Source organism: Neltuma alba, unplaced genomic scaffold (genome assembly GCF_004799145.2).
Source record: "Neltuma alba isolate B1F8T4 unplaced genomic scaffold, ASM479914v2 tig00011331_pilon, whole genome shotgun sequence".
NCBI lineage: Eukaryota > Viridiplantae > Streptophyta > Magnoliopsida > Fabales > Fabaceae > Neltuma > Neltuma alba.
Genome location: NW_021636036.1, coordinates 75,898 through 90,388, shown reverse-complemented (window position 1 = coordinate 90,388; position 14,491 = coordinate 75,898).

The window sequence follows — 14,491 nt, the reverse complement described above, 5'->3', positions numbered from 1 at the left end:
TCACCAGTGTTTTTTTTTTTAGCTTTCTTCAACACCGCATCAAAGTTGTCCTTTGGGTATTCTTAGTTTATATTTCCAAACCTCCTCCTTCTCTTTTGCCTTCCGCCATTACACGAGCAGCGCAGGTTGAGTTATGGGGTTTCAGAGCACTGTCCATGGCTTCTCCTGGTACAGATCTGATCAGCTCTCATTAAAGCATCAACTGCGATGATCTAATGATCAGTGGGAGAGGGAAGAGAAGTTCAGCGCAGAGAAACTCAGGCGAGCAGTGACTAGAGTTGGTGTTTGAATCATTCTTTTTCGGCGTACTGCGAGTTTGAAAAATAAACTGGCGACTCACTTAACCCAGCAAGCCACCCGAGTTAATCCCGAGTTAGGCTGAGTCACGCTGGTTTAAAGTTTTTCTGGTGTGGGGATAAACCGGATAAGACTACTGGCTGGTTTGCGGAGTTCTAGCTTAAACTAATCAGTCCAGTCCGGTTTTTAGGACACTTAGTTTTTTTTTTTTTTTTTGCAATCATCAAATTTCAGGTTGTGCAGAAAATTTATAGCCTAACTTGACCCAAAGAAAATTAACCCCCAAATAAACACTCTCTTCCTATATACTATTGAAGGAAGAAAAATGTGTAGGGGTAACTTGGAATTATATTTTATGATTAAAAGATAATAAGTAAAATTCTTTAATTAACAACAAAGGATTATGACCAATTAATTTGTTATATGTGGCATTTACTTATACAATTTTAAGGCATTTTCAAAATTAGGATTAAGGTGCAAATCCATCCCTGAACCATTTCACCATGTACATTTATCATCATAAACTTTTCTCATGTGTAAAAATTTATATAAATGTTTCAAAACAAAGGTGCAAAAATGCTACTGTTAAGTCAAGTGTTAATTGTTTAACAAACATATCAATAAAAAAATGGTACAAAAATATACCAAAACTTTTTAAAATGGTATAAAAATGTCACGGGCCGTTAAGTAACTAACATCGATTGTTTCTTGAACAACCCCCAACGTCTTTGGTTTCCCTAGCTACTTCATCCACCCTCTGTCTTTGGTTTCCTCAATGTTAGGTTTGTGACGTTGCTCCAAAGCTAACAACCTGTGAATTAGAAGCAGTGTTGTTATAAATTAGCCATATATATACTGGAAGGAGACAAATGCAAGGATGACAAAGAGAAGGTTGAGGATGACTTATTCATCGTCACAGATCAACACATTCAAATCCTCTCATAATGTTCATCAATCGTGAAGAATCCAAAAAAAGCAAGTGGATTTTGCAGCTATTACATTGTGTGCGCAAAAGACTCAATAGTGGCAGACAGAGTCATTGAGGGCGAAAATGTTGTATGAAGTATGAGGATTGTTTGCTAATTCAACGTTGGTTAACTTAATGTCTATGACATTTTTATACCATTTTTTTGATTGATATGTTTGCTGAATACTATCTCCGGTCCTTAATATAAGAGTTAGTTAACTAATTTGAGTAGATTAAGAAAGTTTGTTAAATTTGTTACTCGTAATAAATAGGTGTTGTCTTTCCTAAAATATCGTTACTAATAATGTATATTAACTAAAACTACCATTTGATAAAACATTTAATATGTCAACTACTACAAAGATTATCTTTAAAAAAGTTGATAAATATGAGAGACAAAATGGATTAGGATCTTATATTTATGACAAAATTAAAAGTCAAACTAATTCTTATATTAGGAATCGAAGGTAATAATTAACACTAATTGATTTAACAATTGTAATATTTTTGCACTATTTTGAAATCTTCATTATATACTACCTTCGATCCTAATTATAAGACTTCGTTTGTGAATTGGGATAACTACAAACGGGGTTTTATAATTAGGATCGGAGGTAGTACATTTGCATCTGAAAAATAGCTTATAATGTTAGATGCCTCAAGGTAGATTACCACTTTTAAGCCTAAAAATTACTCCGTCCGGTTCAAAATATAAGTTAAACTTTCTTAAAGAGGTTGGTTTTTTTTGTAAGATAACATTCACTTTTATCCAAGCATTTAATGAGTTTTTTTTCAATTTTACCCCCATATATTCTTTTTTCTCTTTTATTCATTTATTACATCTTTTACTTGTTCTCTTCATTAATAAGGGTATATTAGAAAAAACAAATATATACTTTACATATTTATTGTTTTAAATTGATTTTAATTAGTTTTTTGATAAACATAATAAATAAAGTTTAACTTATATTTTAAACCTGAGCGACTAACATACAAAAGTTTATCTCCAGTTACTGAGCACGAGTTGGGATTTTGCAAGCCAATATCTGATCAATCTCTAGTTGTCACGTTATATTTACTGATATTAACGGTATTTTCGACATTTAACCTCAAAACATATTTTTATTTCAGTCCAACGGGCCTACAGAATAATTTCAGAATTTGAAATAACGTGTTATTCATAGCTACGGGCGCGAGTAGCGCACTTTTTCATTTGATTCTTAATCCGATATTATGTATGGAGTGAACTTTTTTGAAAAAGAATCGATTTTTTGCCCTCATACAAGATTAGTCTAGGAAAAGACACTCACGGTCCCACCAAATAGTTTTTTTCCATTCTAGTAAAAAAAAGGGAGAATCTAAAAAAAAATATCTTTAAATTTTAAAATTCTAAATCTTGTTTACTACATTATAATAACAATTGACAATACATTTAAAAAACAGATAACAACATATTTTTGTAGTCGTTCCTGATTTGGGATTTTAAAATTTTAGAAGTTTTTTTTAGGAATTTTTCTACAAAAAAAAATTGTTATTTTTTTGACAATTTTAATAATCTAAATTCATATTGGTCTTTGTCCATATAAATATAAGTATCATATTCCAACAAAGTGTTAATCCTGTTGGCAGCCGCATATGAATAAAAAAGGGATATTGCACTCACTACAAGTAAATGTTACGTTAGCAGCGGAACATTTCTAGAGGTTCAACAAAACCGCTAGAAATTCTAACATTTCTAGCGATTTTAAGAAAAACCGCTGCAAATTAGCAACGCTTTGACCATGTAGATGGTGGGGCTCGCATATTTCTAGCGGTTGTAACCTAACCGCTAGAAATTCACAGCTAGAACCTTTCCCGGGTTTTGGCGAGAACTTGGCGCCAAAATTGTAGCGTTTATTTTCTAGCGGTTTAGGCCAACAAACCGCTAGAGACTGATAATTTCTAGCGGTTTCCACTTAAACCGCTAGAAAATATTTAATTTCCCGAGGAGATGTATGTGACCGTTGCAATTTCTAGTGGTTCTTGATAAAACCGCTAGAAATTTCTAGCGGTTTCTCTAAAAACCGCTAGAAATTTCTAGCGGTTCTTATCAAGAACCGCTAGAAAAAGTGTAAATTCCCAAGGTGCCTAAATGCGGTGAGTGATCGTTAACATTTTGTAGCGGTTTTGTCCAGAACCGCTAGAATTTTCTAGCGGTTATTCCTAGAACCGCTAGAAATGCGCGGCCTATATATACTCCCCCCCCACTTTCACTTCTTCAGTCGTTCAGGAAGCAAAGCTCTGCTGAATTTTCTCCACAAAATATATCCGAGTTCTGATTCAGTTGCAGATCCTTATTTTCAGGTAGAAGTAGTAATTTATTTATAAATAATTTTTATTTTTATGTTTTATTTAATTTATTATATTTTGGCTTATAAATAATTTTTCTTTTTATTTTATTTATAAATAATTACTATTTGTTGTTATTAGGATGAGTCGTCGGCCAGGGAAGGAGCCAATTGATCCTGAGAGAGCTGGACCCAGTGAGGATCGTCATGATGCTGGTGAGCCATTCCCCAACATTCATGACTACGATCTCAGCGAGGAGGATATCCTCAGCTTTATGGAGCAAGATGATATCGAGCGGACTGAGGAGGCTCATTTCACTGGGGATGGACAACCTCATGCTGATGCTGATGCTGATGCTGCTAACGAAGAGGACGAGGAGGAGCAGGTTCAGGGGAATGAGAATCCCCAGACTGCGCAGCGTCCTGCTCCCAGACGTCAGGCCGGTTTTGAGGTGGAATTTGTGGGTAAGTATTTATTTAACTTTTTTAAATTTGACAAGTATTTAATTTATATAGAAATTGTATTAATTTATTCATATATAATTTATTTATTAATTAAATTTTACAGACTCTGAGGGGAACAGGTCCTATAGGAGGCTGACAGCCAGAGAGCTGTCTATGATGACGAGCGGACGAGTGGTTGTGCCGCTCAATGAGTTGGGCCAACCGATAAAGAAAGGTGGCCAGTTGTACAATAAGTACGCGCCTCCTTGGTCAGCAGTGGACGCTGTTCCCCATCTACGTGCAGGACTGGAAGAAGATCACCTCAGACAAGAAGTAGCAAGGTTGGGAAATGATGAAGGTAATATAAAATTGTTATTTATAATTTTTTTTAATTTAAATAAATGATTATATATTTTGTTTTCAAATAATTTAATTGTTTGATTATAATTTTTTATTTATTTAATTTGTTTTTTATTTATAATATTTTTAAAAGTAGTTAAATAAATATATATTTTTTATTTAAATCATTTTATTATTTGAAAATAATTTGTTATTGATTTCATTAATTTATTACTTATAATAATTTTAAATTTAGTCGAGTAAAAATATTTTTTCATTTAAATTACTTAAATGTTTAATTATTATTTGTTATTGATATAATTTATATTTTATTTATAATATTTTTAAATTAGTTAAAAACTAAATATTTGTATTGAAATTGCTTAATTGTTTGTTTATAATTTGTTATTTAGTTAATTAATTATTTTAATCATAGAGTAAATTTATTCTGGGGGAGGAGTTAAGGGCTAACACGATCAAGAGGCTTGGGATGGCATGGAAGAACATGAGGGCCGACCTGTGGAGGGAGAAGAAAGGTGACGGGATGAGACCCCTGCAGGAGATACTGGCAGATGTACCTGGTGGAGTCCCGGAGCAAGACTGGTCCAGTTACGTCTATTTTAGGATCACAGCTGACCAGATGGTATGATAATATTGTATTAATTATAAATTTCTTTATTTTTTATCCGACTTGACTAATTTAATTTAATTTTTTTACATTTTGCTTCAGGCTCTTTCTAGGAGAAATGCTGGGAGCGTCAGGCATCAGACGATACGTCATAGGGCTGGATCCAGGAGCTTTGCGATCACTTATGACGAGATTGTGAGTACTTGAAATAAATTTATTAAATATGTATATGTATTTAATTTGTAACTAATTATTTCTTTCATTTCATTTACAGAGGGAAAAGATACGGCAGGAGCGGGGATACACGGCCATTTATGGCGAGATGTGGCCGATGGTGTATAGACCTCGACACTAGCATGCATCGGATGAGGTTAAGGAGATAGCGGTAAGTAATAAATTAAATATTAATATAATATCACAGTGTAAATATCATTTTATTATAATTAACTTCTTTATATTAATTTTGGCATGCACAGATGACTCAGGTCAATACCGAGTTGCGTGAGTCTCAGGGGTCTGCCTTGGATCCCACCACCTCACTTTTAGTGGGCCATGGCCGGCCGCAGCACCCTGGTCGAGTTAGCGGGCTTGGACTTGGACCTACACCGACTAGGTTGCCCCGCTCAAGTGGCGCTGGCCCTTCATATACTGCCGGGAGCTCTCAAGCGAGTGCGAGAGCGAAGCGGCCGGGTTCCTCATCCTCAGAGGAGTTGCGAGAGGAGCTCAGACAAGAGTTAAAGGCCAGCATCGAGGCCAGGGTGGAGGCCAGGATCGAGGAGCGTGATCGTCAGTTGCAGGAGCGTGATCGTCAGTTGCAGGAGCGTGATGCTCAGTTCCAGGCGCAGCTTGACCAGCTCTTGGCAGCTGCTACGACTATGTGTCATGTGGTGATCCGTATGGCTCCAAACATCTCGATTCCTGAGATCCCCGACCTACGCTTGCCACCAGTCCCGCCCCTAACCCCCCATCCGCCAGTCCAGTCCCAGCACGTTGAGCGGCCTGCCCACCCCCAGCAGGAGGATCCAGCGGAGGACGATCACGATGATGCTGCTTTTGCCCCTCACCCATGATTTATCTTGCTTTCATTGTATAGGATTTTATTAGAATTTTGATTTTATGATTTTATACTCTATTTAGATATTTATTTAAATTTTATATTTATTTGTTTACTTTATTTATTTCTATAATTTTATTTATGTCAAGTATTAATTAATATTGAAATATTTATTAATTTATTACTACATGAACATTAAAATTTATTAAACACGTTAAACATGTTAATTAATTAAAATATTTTTATAAATTAAATATTTCTATAATTGTTTATTAATTTAATAAATATTTATAAATGTTAATAATTTGTTAATAATTTTGTTTATATCACGTGTTAATTAATATATTATACTAAAAATGTTATTAATTTATTGCGCAGTATTTAAAATACTTTTGTAATATTTAATATTTAAAAATATTATCATTTCTAGCGGTTAATAAACCGTTACAAAATCAAGGGGGAAAAATTTTCTAGCGGTTATATAACCGCTATAAAATTCAACCGAAACTCAAATTTCCTAACCACGGGAATGAATTTGTAGCGGTTACAAACCGCTAGAAATTTTATAACCGTTGGAGATTGAATTTCTAGCGGTTATTAACCGCTGGAAAATGAAAATGAAAATTTCCGTTTTAAAACCGCTACAAAAAATTGAAAAATTTTCTAGCGGTTCTTAACCGCTGGAAAATTGAAATTTCCGTTAAAACCACTACAAAAAATTGACCGTTGCACTCCGTTGGCAGCCTCCTTTATAAGCTAAAACACTTCAACTGAATTTCATTTTAACTTCTCTTTGAGCTTCCTGTGTCATATGTTCACGAAATTTGAGCAATATTAGTGATGGATAGGTCGTGGATCAACTTGCACCGGTTGACTCCGCAATACTTGGCTGGTCTAAACTATTTCTTGGATTTTGCTTTCGCCAATGCTGCCGTAAATGGTAAGATTCAGTGTCCCTGTCCTAAATGTAATTTCAAGAAGTGGCATCTCAAAGATATTGTTAGAGAACATTTAATCTTTAAGCCCTTTCCGCGAGAGTATGTATTTTGGCAACTACATGGGGAACGGCTAGATATGGGTACTGAGTCAGTTCCAGTAGTTTCACGGATGGGAGTTCGAGTGGATGAAGCTGATGTCGTGAATGATGCTGTGCGTGATGCTTTTGGTGTTCACGAAAGCCCGAATCCCGACGAAGATGAAGTAGAGGGACCTCAACCGGAGTTTCTAAGAAACGAAACTGCTCGGGAATTTTTTGATCTCATGACCGAAGCTGACAAGCCTCTTTATTCTGGGTGCACAAAGTATTCGAAGTTGTCATTCTTAGTGAGGCTGTATCATATCAAATGCTTGTGTGATATGACTGACAAGGTGATGTCCATGTTGTTGGAATTACTGGGAGATGCTTTCCCCCAAGCTGAATTCCCTCTATCTTTTTACGAAGCAAAAAAGATTATTAACAGGCTTGGCTTGAACTATAAGAAGATAGATGCATGCCCAAACGACTGTATGCTATACTAGGGAGATGATGCAAACAAAGAGATTTGTACGAGATGCAAGACGTCACGCTATAAGTCGGTACGGAAGGGCAAAAAGCAAAAGAAACTGGCCAAAATTCTCAGGTACAAATTATTACAGTGTGTTACTTGTTCCGTCTCTAAATATTCGATATTTGAAATCTTAATACAATTGATTATGATGTGTTACTTGTTTAGTATTTAAATATTCGATATTTTAAATTTTTAATATATTATTTTCTTATATACTTTCCTTTGAAACCACGGTTGCAAAGAATGTATATGTCATAAAAAATGGCTCAGCACATGAGGTGGCATGCGACTGAGGAAAATCCAGATGGTAGGTTAAGGCACCCACGAGACTCGGAGGCGTGGAAAGCATTTGATGCGAAATTTCTAGACTTTGCCAATGATCCTAGAAATGTACATCTTGCATTGGCAACCGATGGTTTCAATCCCTTCGGAAACATGAGCACAAGTTACAGTATCTGGCCGGTGGTGTTAATTCCATACAATCTACCACCTTGGATGTGCATGAAGCAGAGCTCCTTTTTGCTTTCCATGATCATTCCTAGCAAGAAAGCACCAAGTAATAATATAGACGTATACCTGCAACCGTTGATACACGAATTGATCGACCTATGGACGAATGGTGTTGAGGCATATGACTCACATGACAAGCAACTATTCAATCTCCATGCAGCCTTGATGTGGACAACAAGTGATTTTCTCGATTTGGGAACTTTGTCCGGCTAGAACGTGCATACTGGGTTGGCCTGTCCTGAGTGCAATTTTGATTATGTGCCATGTCGCCTTCCACACAGTCGCAAGTGGTGCTTCATAGGACATCGACGGTTCCTTGATTCCAAGCACAGACTTAGATTGCAACGGATTCGCTTTGATGGGAAACGAGAGAAGAGAGATCCTCTTGTTACTTTGTCTGGAATGGATATTTTGCGGCAGTTAGAAGATGTTAATGTCGAGTTTGGTAAGAGTATGGATCCCGAACGATTGGGACGACGATCTCGTGGGACATCTGATACGCAACCTATGCAATGGCGGAAGAGAAGCATATTTTTCACTCTTCCTTATTGGAAATCTAATTTGCTACGACACAGTTTGGATGTTATGCACATTGAAAAAAATGTGTGCGATAATGTGCTATATACGTTGCTCAATGAAGCTGGAAAGTCCAAAGACCATCTCGCAGCTAAAAAAGATTTACGGGCCTGGGGAATTCGTGAAGAGGCTTGGCCTGATGAAAACGACAAGTTTCAACCAGCTAAATTCACCTTGACGAAGCAGAACAAGGATATCTTCCTCTCGACGTTGAAGAACATAAAAGTACCAGATAGATATTCTAGCAACATCTCAAGGTGTATCGATCTGCAGGCTCGAAAGGTTACTGGGTTGAAAAGTCATGACTCTCATGTTCTTATGCAACAGTTACTTCAATTGGCCTTGAAAAACACACTTCCTTCTGATGTATCAGTGGTTTTGGTAGAATTATGTTCATTTTTCAAGAAGTTGTGTGCGAAGGTCTTGATAGCGGAAGAGCTTGATCAGCTGCAAAATAAAATTATTCTTACACTTTGTCACTTGGAGATGATATTTTCTTCATCATTCTTTACTGTTACGGTTCACTTGACTGTCCACCTTGTTCGAGAAGCAAATGTTGCTGGCCCAGTTCACTATCGATGGATGTACCCTATAGAGAGGTACTAGATTATCTTTTATTCCCGCCTCTTTAAATTTCACATTGTTCTTTCATTTACTCGTAATTATTAATGCAATTTTAACTTACAGGTACTTGGGAAAATTAAAATCATATGTTAGGAATAAGGCATGGCCTGAGGGGTCAATAGCAGAAGGTTATTCCGAAGATGAGGTCCTAACTTTCTGTTCAAGGTACTTTGATGACATGGAGACATCTTTTAACCGCCCGCGTCGCGTAGATGATTCTCCTCCTGGTCCTTCCACGTCAACTTTATTTCCTCTTGTTGGGAAACCAGTTGGAGGATATGAATTCTTCAGACTCACTCCTACAGAGAAACTCCAGGCACACAGACACGTTTTGATAAATTGCAGTCAAGTTGAACCTTTCATGGAGTAAGTATATCATATAAGCTCACTAGCTTTTACACTTTATATTTGTTTCTCACTAACTCTTCTAACAAATTACACTTTACTGTAGTGAGTTTAGGAGTTACCTCAGGCGTCAGCTATGGGGGCATGCGTGTTCTGCTGACATTGATAAAAGAGTCCACAAAGAGTTTCCCAGTTGGTTTACACGTCAAATACGTAATGACAACAGCCCATACACAGATGAATTCAAAGCTCTTTCTCTCGGTCTATTAGACCATGCACGAAGGTTTACCGCGTATAATGTCAACGGCTTCAAGTTCTGTACGGTTGGACGTAATCAGGGATTGCTCACACAAAACTCTGGAGTTTGCGGGACATTCGGAACAAGATGTTATGCTAGCAGCAGTGATGGCGATATGCACTTTGGAGGCGTCACTTACTATGGAAAGCTAATTGACATTATTGAGTTGAGTTACCAGCTTTTCACCATGACACTGTTCAAGTGCTCTTGGGCAAATACGACAACTTCACGGGGACTCGCTACTGACCATTTGGGCATCACCTCAGTTAATTTCTCTAGACTTATTCATACGGGGGCATCTGAAGATGATGAGCCATATATCCTTGCTTCTGAGGCACACCAGGTTTACTATGTCGAGGACGAGAAACATAAAGACTGGAATATAGTCGTTCACCTCAAGCCATGGGATCTTTATGATATGGGTGATGGTGACATTATTTATGACAGTGAACCCTTCCAACCCTCGAATTTTGAAGACTTCTTTCCTCAAGGAGATGATAATTTGCCAATTATCAGGTATACGTCTTTTCTTAAATTATTTAAATAATTAACTACTAATTACTAATTTTTTCTAAATACATTATAATTCTAACAAATTTTTTTAAAATGTGTCCTTTCAGGCCGGATGATGATGGAGAATAGCAGCATCCAAAATTATTTTTATTATTAAAAAAAATTTTCCGTCCATAAAGACATATGTATAAATTAAAATTGGTACAGCTTTTTAAAAATAAAAAAATAATAAATTTGTAGCGGTTATGTAACCGCTACAAATTACTAGCGGTTACGTGTACGCTAGAAAACGACTAACAGCTACAAAAAGCAAAAAACCGCTACAAAAAAACCGCTACAAATGTGTCGCTGATCTCTATAAATATCATATCTTCTCTACATTTATTTACTCCATCTCTTTTCTTTCCTCTCCTATTCTTCCTCATAATTCTCTCTTTTTTTCTTACTTTCTCATATGGTGGTTTCTTTCTCTTTACTATATGGGTAAGTGAATTTTATTTTATAAATTATTGTATCTTTTATTTGTTTTTACTTAAAATTTATTAACATATTTATTTATCCTTTTCTTTCAGATTTTTCTTCTTCACACTTGTCATGCCCTTCTCAACTGATTCAAATACTCCTCAACCTAACACTATAGGTTCAATATTACAAACTATCTCATCTTCAATTCAACTATCTTATTAAATATTCAATTCAATTATCTTATTAAATTAAATTCACTTCTTTTGACACACTCATAATTTAATTACATATTGTTTATTACAAAATTTAAATATATAAAATGTAACACATAACTAATTATACAAATTAACAAAAATTCTTCAACATAATCTATTTAATGGTTTTTAAAATTATAATATTATATTTTCTAATAATGAAAAACCACAAATTTTTTTTCTGGCACGGAAAACATTTCTAGCGGTTCAAACCGCTAGAAATTTTTTTGGCGCCATTCCAAAAATTTAATTGCTGGGAAAATTTGATTTCCCCGAAATTTCTAGCGGTTCTTGAACCGCTAGAAATTTTGGCGCCCTAATGAAAATTTTTAATTCCCGGCAAAATGAGATTTTTTTCAGAATTTTTCTAGCGGTTATAAAACCGCTAGAATTGTTTTTCCCTTTCAGCATTTTCTAGCAGTTGGTTAACCGCTAGAAATTGTCTAGCGTTTTGACCATGCTGTGTAGCGGTTGCCATAACCGCTAGAAATTTTTTCTTGCGCCTGGTTTTCTAGCGATTTTGTTAACCGCTACAAATTTTATTTGTAGGGTTAAAACCGCTAGAAATGTCTCACTTTAACCGCTACAATTGACATATTTTTTTGTAGTGACTGCATCAAGATAAAATTGTTTCTTCCCAATTGATCATACATGAAATTAAAAATACACTTTCTTTCTCTAACCTAGCTTTTTCCTACTTCATCCTAAATATTCGCCATTTGTAGTTATGCCAAAATAGTTGGACTATATTCTTAAAATAGTACAAGGCAAAGAGGTATTCCTTTTCTTGCTCTTGGTTGTGCTTCCAAGACTTCATTTTCTAGCAATTCTAATGGAACAAGCAACATTATTCTTTTTTCTTTGTTTTTTTGAGTTGAAAAAGAAGCAACATTATTCTGAAAACAGTCTTTTCTTGCTAAAATGTCTTCGCACAATTTTGAGCTGGATCATTTATTCTTAATTTTTCACAAGCACTATAAGAGATAGATTGAAAATTTCTTCTGCCTTTCAAAGAATTTCCTTTTACTTACCAACTCAAAGGAATTGGATTATTGCAATATTATTCATCAAGACATCATCTCCTTCTTCAAATCTTTTGCCTCTTTTGATGCTCATGTGGCTCCCTTTCCCTTCCCGCCAGTTAATCTCTTTTCTTCTCTTAACAATTATCCTGGTTTATTTTATGTTTTGTAAATGATGTGTGAGTTTGTTATTGGCTAATATCATTTTAATTCTTTTTTTTTGGGGGGATAATGGGTTTGTTTTCCAAGAAACTTATTTCAAATTAAATAAATATATAGCAGAGAAATTAATTCCAATACTTGATAATTTTAAAAATCTTCCATGACGTAAAAAGGGTCTAGTATTCAACAAAATGATGTTTAATAATTAATAAACCATGACACATATATATATATATATATATATATATAAATGTTGGCAAAAGAAGACACCATATCAAAATAATTTATGGAATGGGATGCTTTTCCTTCCCCATAAGGCATATCCTAACTTGGCGGAATTACTCACATGGGCCATTCAAATTTGGCCTGAAATATATGCCTTTCCCTTATTCGATTAGAACATTTGAACTTACTTTCATATCCATGAGAATATTTTTCTTTCCTTTTTTGTGCAAAAGTGTTAATTAGGCTATAAAAGGAGCCCGAAATCAAACATAAAAGCTCAATTCTAACTCATGTTAATCAATAAATCTATATCCATTTGAGCAAATTGGAAACAGGACGTGGGCCATCTCCTCTTTTATGTTGTGTTTGGTTTTTTAAAAAAATAACTAAAAAGGAAATGAAAAAGTGGGGGAAATAGAGAGAAGGAAAGCAATTTGGTTTGCATGAATTTCCCTCTCCCTCCATCATTCCATGGAATTCCATTCAACCAAATTTCATTCCTTCACTCCAGAGAGCCCGCCTTATCCCATTTTCTCTCTATATCTCTCCACTCCACCTCAAAAGCGTTCTAATGAATCATTATTCATTACTCCCTTATATCCTTTTTATAAGATATAATTGTTGGATATGCCTTGTTTCTTTTGATAAGAGACACTTAAAAGTTATCTTGAAATTTATTCGTAAACTTTTTAATTTACCCTCATTTAATTACGAAAATTACTCAATCCACCATCGTATTTAATTCACATGTTTGACAAACTTGGGCTGAAGTACTGAATATAACACAAAGCCCGAAGCATTATTCTTGTAGGGAGGAAGAGAGAGAAAGTTTAGTTTAAACACTGTTAAGACGAAGTAAAACATTTATTACACATTCTCCCTCTTCCACGTAAATGATGGTACTTTTAAAAAAATAAGACTTATTTTTTTATATATATTTACTGCACCTTAATTAATTTTTTGAACAATACAATTCGGTTAAATGTATCTTATAAAAAAGAACAGAAGAAATGGTATTCACCAACTTGGCAAAAACAAAAAAACATGGGTTGGGTTGGAAAAATTTTCCAAACCCATTTAAAGGTGGGCCAACAAGGCCTATCGTGTCAAAAGTGCAAACTAGCTTGTCCAACTTAGGGGCGAGGCAACTCACTTTTTTTAATTCTAATATAAATTTTTTTTTTTGTGCAATTTTTCATTTTTAGTTCTAATTAAATAGGAGCAAATAACTTTCTAACTACCAAAATTTCCTAACTACCCCAACTCTCCCAATTGACTCCTGAGAATTTGATTGATTTCACTTTCCATCCATCTAGAATAATCCTCCATCAAAAAATACACAAAGTAGAAGCTGACAAACATGGTAGAAGAGTAACCACCGCAAGTCAATATTTAATTTTAACAATATATGTTTTTATTTGATTACATGCTCTTTTCTTCAAGATTCTTTCACTTTATTGGTTTTTCCTTGGGCCCATTTTGATTGATTATTAGTTATTAAACCGATAAAAAAAATTTAACAATTAACAAATCATTAACACACAATATCCACGTGGTTTTGTCTTTAACGACCAAAATTCACAATTGTGGAAGGATAATAGTAACAAGATCGAGCATTGTATTCTCTCACACACCATCAATCAATCAGGCAAAACGAACGAAATATATATATATATATATATATATATATATATTCAAATCTTCCGTTAACGTCTCTGTCTCCTCCAATTCCCAATTCAATGGCGGTGCCTTTCGAATCACACATCATAATTCTCCAATCTTGTTCGTTCCTCAACTCAAAAATTACTCTCTCCACCTCATAATATAACTCGTTGGTTAGGGAAAAAAATATGATCCAAAATATAAGACGTTATTAGGATAATTAGTGTGATTT